General features: G+C 37.2%; 1 pseudogene; it reads right to left on the bottom strand.

The window, feature by feature from the left end:
- Nucleotides 1–5873: 5873 nt before the first annotated feature.
- Nucleotides 5874–5998, bottom strand: LOC150005214 (small nucleolar RNA SNORA36 family; annotated as a pseudogene).
- Nucleotides 5999–8123: the final 2125 nt, after the last annotated feature.

Raw genomic sequence — 8123 nt, 5'->3', positions numbered from 1 at the left:
TGCAAAGTGAAAGGTTGCCAGTTGGATTCCTGGTCAGGGCACATGCCTGGGTTGTGGGTTTGGTCTCTGTTTGGGGTGCGTATGAGAGCCAACAGATCAGTGCTTCCCTCTCACATCAGTGTTTCCCTCTCTTTCTCCCTCCCTTCCCCTATAAAAATAAATAAATAAAATACTTAAAATTTTTTCAAATATTAAAAAATATTTAAAAAATTAAATATTAAAATTTTTTTGAAAACTTAAAATATTTAAAAAAAATTTTAAAAAATTTTAAAATACTTTAAAAAACTATTTTAAAAAATGCTGGTTTTTCTTTTTAGGGACATGACGCATAACAAGTATTTCACCATCCTTTGTGAAAGCAGACATAGTTATGTGAGTTGCTGTTACCAATGAAATGTTATTGAAACTGATATGAGTACTTCTGGGTGGAATCTTTAAAAAGCCATTTGACTTTTGCCACCGTCTTTTATTCATTGTATAAAAATGTATTGAGAAACTAGTGATCCAAGTTGGACATGTAGCATGAATAAGAAATACAATTTTACTACATTAAGATTTTGGCATTATTACTGCAGCATAAATGTTTAGGCATAACACCACAAACACTGTACATGCATTCCTACAATCTATGACGTGGTCAAAATTAGTAGCCTCATTATTATGAATGAGGAAACTGCGGCCCAGAGGGGTTCTGTCCAAATTCATGTTATTGGTAAGTGGCAGAGCTGAATCAAGGATTCAGATCCAAGGAGTCATCTCCAAATCTAACTGCTAACTAGTGCAAATCAACAAGGGTGAGGTGATGATGGAACAGTACCTGGAGAAAGATCCTTGGTGATGGTGGGTGGAACCTTGAGGAGCAGTACTGTGTAGGATGGTTCTGTACCCTGTGCTACTGCTTATTTAATTGCTTTGTTTTTTAAGTTACTTGCTTAGAGGAGGAGAGAGTCTGGAAGTGTCTCTGGATATGCTTTTGACATTTTGTATTTCATGCCTGTGAAATGGTGGAGATTTTAAATTGTTGGTTGCTTTTTGAGAATAAATACAGAAACTATATTTAAAAGAATTTCTGCATGCCACATGCAAAGCCTTTGATGATGCCTTGGCATTTAAGGAACTAAGCACCCAAATGAATAAATAGCTATTGCATGTGCTGATGGGGTAGAATTTAAATGGCACCAAGGAAGGACTGAGGAATATTTATTCAGGTCCTTCTTGACCCTTGTGTCTTTTGAATACTGAATTGGATTTTCCTTCAAACACTTTTATTGTCTCCTGCATTTTGAATGGGAAGCAAACTCGTCGAGTATGTTCATGAATTATGAACAGTCATGTTTTGACTTCAGGAGGCAGGTCTGAAGCAGAGCTGATGAGGAATATCCCAGGAGGCTCTGAGAGGGAGAGAAAGTATAAACAGTCAGTTCCAGCAGCTTGTCCATCCTCCAGGCCTCAGGGATATCCCTCCTCTGAGCCCTCCTGGCACTAAGGTCTGTACCAGTCATCCTGTATGTACCTAGCAAACATTGCCTGCTCATGTTCACTCCCTTCTTTCTTTATCTTTCTCTAAACTTTCCATTGGCCCATAAAGAAGCATTCTGTATTTTACACTTTGAAAAAAATCCCTGATGCAGAGCTCTGTATGTAGAAAACAATAAATATTTATAAATTATAGTTGATCAGGAAATGGAGATTTATTGGGAAGTTGGATTGAAAAGGCTTTATCCATCTCTATGGTATCCTCTAAGAGATTTTTATGTAGAAATGAACAGTTAGCTGTTAAACCCCCCAAGACACCACTAGAAATGTCTGTTGATCAAAGAAAACTAAGTTTATTTAGACTTACTGCAGTTAGCAATACCTTGACAGTGTTAGCAATTGGGTATAGGACCTGGATTTAAGAATGGGAGAGAACTAATGGGCAATGGGCAGAGTTTATGATATAATATTTTATGTAATATAAAGATGAGGGTCTTGAGGTATGTATTTGATGCATAAGCTGTTAGTTTCATTGTTTCTTAGTCTTACCTCCTGGGTGCAAGTATTTTCTGGGTCAAGTAGCTATTTGGCAGGGGGAATGCTGGTTCCAGTATTGTTGAACACTGAGGGGAAATATGATGTTTGTGCATTAATATTTCTCAGTTAAGTTTACAAGCAAAAAGAAGGAATGTTTAGTTCCAGTACCATTTAGCACAAGGACAGGAAAGTTTGCTGGCTTCAGTTTTCAGTGTAGACAGAGAACCTGGCCAGCCTTTCGGAGACTCAATGTTTATAGCCCCAGTCATTAACGAATATATTTTCTCTAGTCCTTTTCACAATTAGGATCTGCACCGTTTACATGGCATTGATCATGAAAGTCTGAACTAAATTATTTAAACCAACTGTAGTTGAACTAAGCTAATAATATAATACTCTGGCAGAAGAGACTTCATTTTCTGCTTTACAAAATCACTGAAGTTTTCACAGCCTAAATGAGTCAAGTATTTGCCAATGGGTGAAGTGGTCTATTTATTTTGTTTCTGGTCAATCAGAAATAATTTAACATTTGCATTTATGGTAGTTTCTTTTTCAAAAGGGGTGGACCTTACATTGCTCTATGAATGGTTCTTCCAAAAATGTCAGTATTTCCCTACAGGAGTTAAATGTGATTATTCCCTACTCTTAAGTAAAACAGTCCCTGTTTCTTGAATGTATTGGCGTAAAGACCTCTTTCTTGGAGCATATACTATGTAGAGTAGATTATTTTGCTTATTTGAATCATTAGCTATTGTGTCCTAAGCCCAAAATGGCATAATGACGAAGTTGAAAATCATTTATTTAAATTAGTAATTATATGCACCAGTGATTTGTGAAATGCAGGCAGAGTAGGACTGAACAATAAGGAAATATTCCTGTGCCCACAGAAAGATAAATTATGCAGTCAGCATCTGGAATTTAAATGTTATGTTTTCTTCTTGGTTTGCAACTAACAGTTAATGGTGATAAGGGCATAGCAATCCTAATGTAATTTCTCCTCTGGAAATATGTCTTAAGATGATGAGGCTATTTTCATTTCAAAAGATGACTTTAAAAGAACTAAGTTTAAAGGGCTACCCCAAACAAAACAAAATGAAACAAACTCAGAGAGAATTAGTTCGTTTTCTTTGCAAAAGCAACTTCTTAGTCCTCCTCTATTAGTTTCTAAGTTTTCTTAGGAATATCAGCATTTTCTCTGTATAACAAATAAAATCATCATCATCATGATTATGTCATTTTTTGAGTAACTACAATGTTATAAACATAGAGCAAGACCCTTTAATTGTATTACCTCAATCAATCCTGCTAACAGCTCTATGATGTAGGTATTATTACCTTATTTTCAGATCATAAATTTGAAGGTTAGAGAGATTATGTTATTTTTATTGTATATTATTTCTCTCAAACAGTCATGTGTCATTGACTGTTAGAGTCAAAATGCAACTTGCAAACCACCCAGCTTTACAGATAAGGAGGCTGAGGTACACAGAAGGGAAATGACTTGAAGTATACTACTGTTGTGGGTTACACATGGTGGTGGACATGGAAATTAGATATCCACCATCCATACTAGGTTAACACTGGTAATTTCAACTTCTGATCAAGATGGAGGCATAGGTCGACATGCTTTGCCTCCTCACACTACCATAAGAAGGAATACAACTAACCTCAAAACATAAAACACCCAGAACTGCCAGAAAATAGAACTGTATGGAAGTTTGACAACCAAGGATTTAAAGAAGAAATATTCATCCAAGTGGGTAGGAGGGGTGGGAATCGGGAGCTGAGGCAGAGAGGATGCAGTGTGGTGGTGGTGAAGCAACAGCAGTGCTGTGGTAGTGAAGCAGCAGCTGGTGGAATGGGTGGTCCCACATTTATATGTGGTGGATAAAAATCCAGTAGGTGGAATGAGCAATCCCAGTCCCAGGCCAGACCGCACAGCCCAGGGTGCTAGCACCAGGAAAATAAAACCTCATAACTTCTGGCTATAAAAAGCAGTGGGGGTTGGGGTGGTGGAAGAAACTGCCTCTTTCTCAGGAGTCTGTGTAAGGGGCTCACTGAGTCCTAGAATGTAAGCAAACCCACCCACTCTGGGAACCAACACCAGGGCAACAGTTAGAGGGGTGCTAGTCACATATGGGAAGTTCATGAAGTGACTGGAAACAGGGTGAGTGCTGAACAAGTCTCCAGCAGCAGCCAGGCAGCAGCATTGTCTTCTCTCTGATCCTTCCCCCACAAGTAGAGCCACAAACTGGTGAAGTGGGTTGCCCCACCCTGGTGATTACCTAAGGCCCTGCCTCATATAATGTAACAGGTGAGCCAAGACAGGGAGTTACAGCAGCTCTACCTAATACACCAAAACAAACACAAGCAGGCTGTCAAATAAGGAGAAAAAGAAATGTGATTCAAATGAAAGAAAAGAACAAACCCCCAGAAAAGTAACTAAACTAAATGGAGATGACCAACCTATCAGGTGCAGAGTTCAAAAACCTAGTGATCAGGATGCTCCGAGAGCTCACTGAGTACAGCAAAAACATAAAGGAAGAAGTGAAAGCCACGCTAAGTGAAGTAAAAAAAAATACACAGGGAACCAACAGTGAAGAGAAGGAAGCCAGGGTTCAAATCAACAATCTGGAACATACAGAAGAAATAAACATCAACCAGAACAGAATGAAGAAACAAGAATTCAAAAAAATTTGTAGAGAATAAGGAGACTCTGGGACATCTCTGAAAGTGCCGGCATCTGGATCATAGGGATGCCAGGAGGAGAAGAGGAAGAACAAGAAATTAAAAACTTATTTGAAAAAATAAAGAAAGAAAACTTCCCTAATTTGGTTGAGGAAATAGACATACAAGTCCAGGAAGCACAGAGGCCCAAACAAGTCAGACCCAATGAGGACCACACCAAGACACATCATAATTAAAATGCCAAAGGTTAAAGGTAAAGAGAATCTTTAAAGCAGCAAGAAAAAAGAAGAGAGTTACCTACAAAGGAGTTCCCTTAAGACTATTAGCTGATTTCTCAAAAGAAACTTTATAGGCAAGAAGGGACTGGCAAGAGGTATTGAAAGTGATGAAAAGCAAGGATCTACAACCTAGATTACTCTATTCAGCAAAGCTATCATTTACAATGGAAGGGCAGATAAAGTGCTTCCCTGACAAGGTAAAGCTAAAAGAGTTCATCATCATCAAGCCCTTATTATATGAAATGTTAAAGGGACTTATTTAAGAAAAAGAAGATCAAAACTATTAATGGTAAAATGACAACAAATGCACAACTATCAACAACTGAATCTCAAAAACAAAAACAAACTAAGCAAACAACTAGAACAGGAACAGAATTATAGATATGGAGATCATTTGGAGGTTTATAAGCAGGTAGGGGGAGGGGGAGAATGGGGAAAAATGTATAGGGACTAAGAAGTATAATTGGTAGGTACAAAACAGACAGGGAGATGTTAAGAATAGTAAAGGAAATGGAGAAGCCAAAGAACTTATATGCGCAGCCCATGGACATGAACTGAGGGGGGAGGGATTGTTGGAGAGAAGGAGGGTACCAGGCAGAGAGGAGCAAAGGGGGAAAATTGGGATAACTCTAATAGCCTAATCAATACAATATACTTTAAAAAATAAATACAACTCTTAAAATTTCGTTCTCCTCACCAAATTATTGATTCAGGAAGGGACCGTTATGGACAGTGAAGTGTGAGGATAAGTATGCTGTAGGGCTTCCATGAACAATTTCACTGATCCTTAAGGAGCTACAAGGAGAGAAGGTAACTATCATTTCATTAGCCCAAGAAATGATGCCAACCTCAAGGTTGGTAAAGAGACAGAAAGCACTTCTGTTCCTTTTCCATTTTTATATCCTGGGAGGTAAATGGATAGAGCAATGCTTTCTATACAATCATCTCCCCTAGCCTGTGTTTCAATGTCCCAAAGTTTAATTAACTCAAGCACTTGTATTCTTGTTGACACTGTTGGACCTCTGATTCAATGAAATTTGGAGCTCATCGTACTTCTGGTCTTTAGAGTTATATAAAAGATCTATAGTTGTATAGTTATAAATATATAATTAAAATAAAATTTCTGATGACTTAATCCAGTTGAAGTTAGGGTTTCTACTTGCTGCTGAAAAGTTATAAACATTTGACTTACAGTTACCTGTCTTTCTCTCTCATGATCATGGGGTGTGCTGGAAAAGAGAAGAATGAAATTGAAAGAAGGTCAAATTACTTTAAGTGGAAAAGAACGAGACTTGGAAGGGTAGCCTGAGATGAAGAGACCAGCAAGGGTTTGGGTAGAGAGTAGTGGGGAGAGTAAGAGAGAGAGAAAAGAAAAGGAAGAGAAAAAGGTGCTGTGGTGGGTAGCTTTGGGGAGAGATGAATTATTTTTTGGTGGCTCTGCTGTGCTGTGCTATGTGAAGCCCTAGTCTCTAGCTTCTCAAGACACATTTTGAAACTTATTTTGTCTAGTTCTAAGAAAAATATTCAGTTGGTGTTTTTACTCTTATCACATTACATTACATACATAAATTACTTTTGGGAGAATTGACAGTCTTTCCATACAAGGACAGAGTATGCATATTCATTTCTTCAACTTTTCTTACTTACTTACATTTTTTCATACATCTCACATATTTCTCATTAATTTGAATCAATTCTACCCAAATTTATTCCTAGTTATTTTATATTTTGCTTCTCTTGTAATAGGTATCTTTTCTTCCATGATATTTTCTAACAGCTTGCTGTTTTTGTACAGAAACACTGTCTATAGTGTGTATTATTATTATACACCCAACCACCTTGCCTGTTTTTCATTGAAATCATTATGACATAAGAGTTATGTTTCACTTAGGCTTTCCATGTATACAGTTATATTATCTGCAAGCAATGGTAATTTTATTTCCTTCTTTCTAATTTCTTATACTTTTAATTTTATTGTCTTAGATAATTTCATTGGCTAGTACCTCCATAAGAATGTCAAATAATGTAGTTTCAGTGGATGTCATTGACCTGTTACCAACTTTATTGATAGTATTTATAGTGTTTCTTTGATGCTGCCTTCTGAATTGTGATGTATGTCTATCCACAGACACGATTATCTCTATCTCAATTAAAAAGGAAGTATTCATCTGTTTCTATGGAAATCAGCATAACCAACTTGGCCCTTTTGCCTGGGAATTTCTCTGTTTCATCACTGATAGTCCAGCACCCTGGGAAATTCCTCACTCCCAAACAAATCAGGATGATTGGTCACTTGAACTAAAATCAAGTATGGATGTGAATCTTAACTGGTCATTTTTCAACATCTGTATGGATATCTTGTGATTTTCAGTTTGACTGATTTATATAATTAATTATATTTATACATTTTATAATATAGAGCTGTCTATTTCTGCTTAGCATGGACTCCAGTTAATTATCTTCTAATAGTTCTCTGATTGCTGAATTCTATTTGCTAATATTTTATGTTAGGTATTTTTGTCAACAGTAAAAAATAAGGTCAGTCTTTGGTTTTCCTTTTTGTGTGTGATCTTTGTTCTGTCTGTGTACCAATGTTGTGGTGATTTCACTAAAAAATTTGAAATTCTCATTTCTTTTTATAGTATCTTCAATGATTTAAATAACATTGGCTTTGCTATTCCTTAAACTTTTGGTAGGCTTTGTACATAAAACCATCTGGACTTGGTGTTTTTGCGAGGGGTAGCTATTTCATAATTTTTTTCAGTTCACCCCCTTCACTCAGCAGTAATTGGTTCATTTACATATTCTGTCTCTTTGGAGTTTAGTTTGTCAGTGATTTATGTTTCATTGAACAATGCATTTGTTACTATTGACACTGAGTACAGCACTGGGGACTCTCCCCCATTGGCCAAGATGGCAGCAGGGGAAGGTTCTTACACTGAGCAGTAGGAAAGCTAGAAATATCAATGGTTAGGGCCAGCCACAAGGAAAGCTAGAAAGATAATTGGATAGGGAAAAAAGCCCTCCTTCCCTATTGTTAGAAGAACCTTGGGCTTGAGCAGGAAGATTGAGAGGGCCTTTGTGACAGGAATCCATCATTCTCCCAGGTCATGTAGCACTTGAATAAAACCTCTTTCCTTTTGC

Source organism: Furipterus horrens, unplaced genomic scaffold (genome assembly GCF_987537825.1).
Source record: "Furipterus horrens unplaced genomic scaffold, mFurHor1.1.pri manual_scaffold_7, whole genome shotgun sequence".
Lineage (NCBI taxonomy): Eukaryota > Metazoa > Chordata > Mammalia > Chiroptera > Furipteridae > Furipterus > Furipterus horrens.
This window is presented reverse-complemented; position numbering and strand designations above follow the sequence as displayed.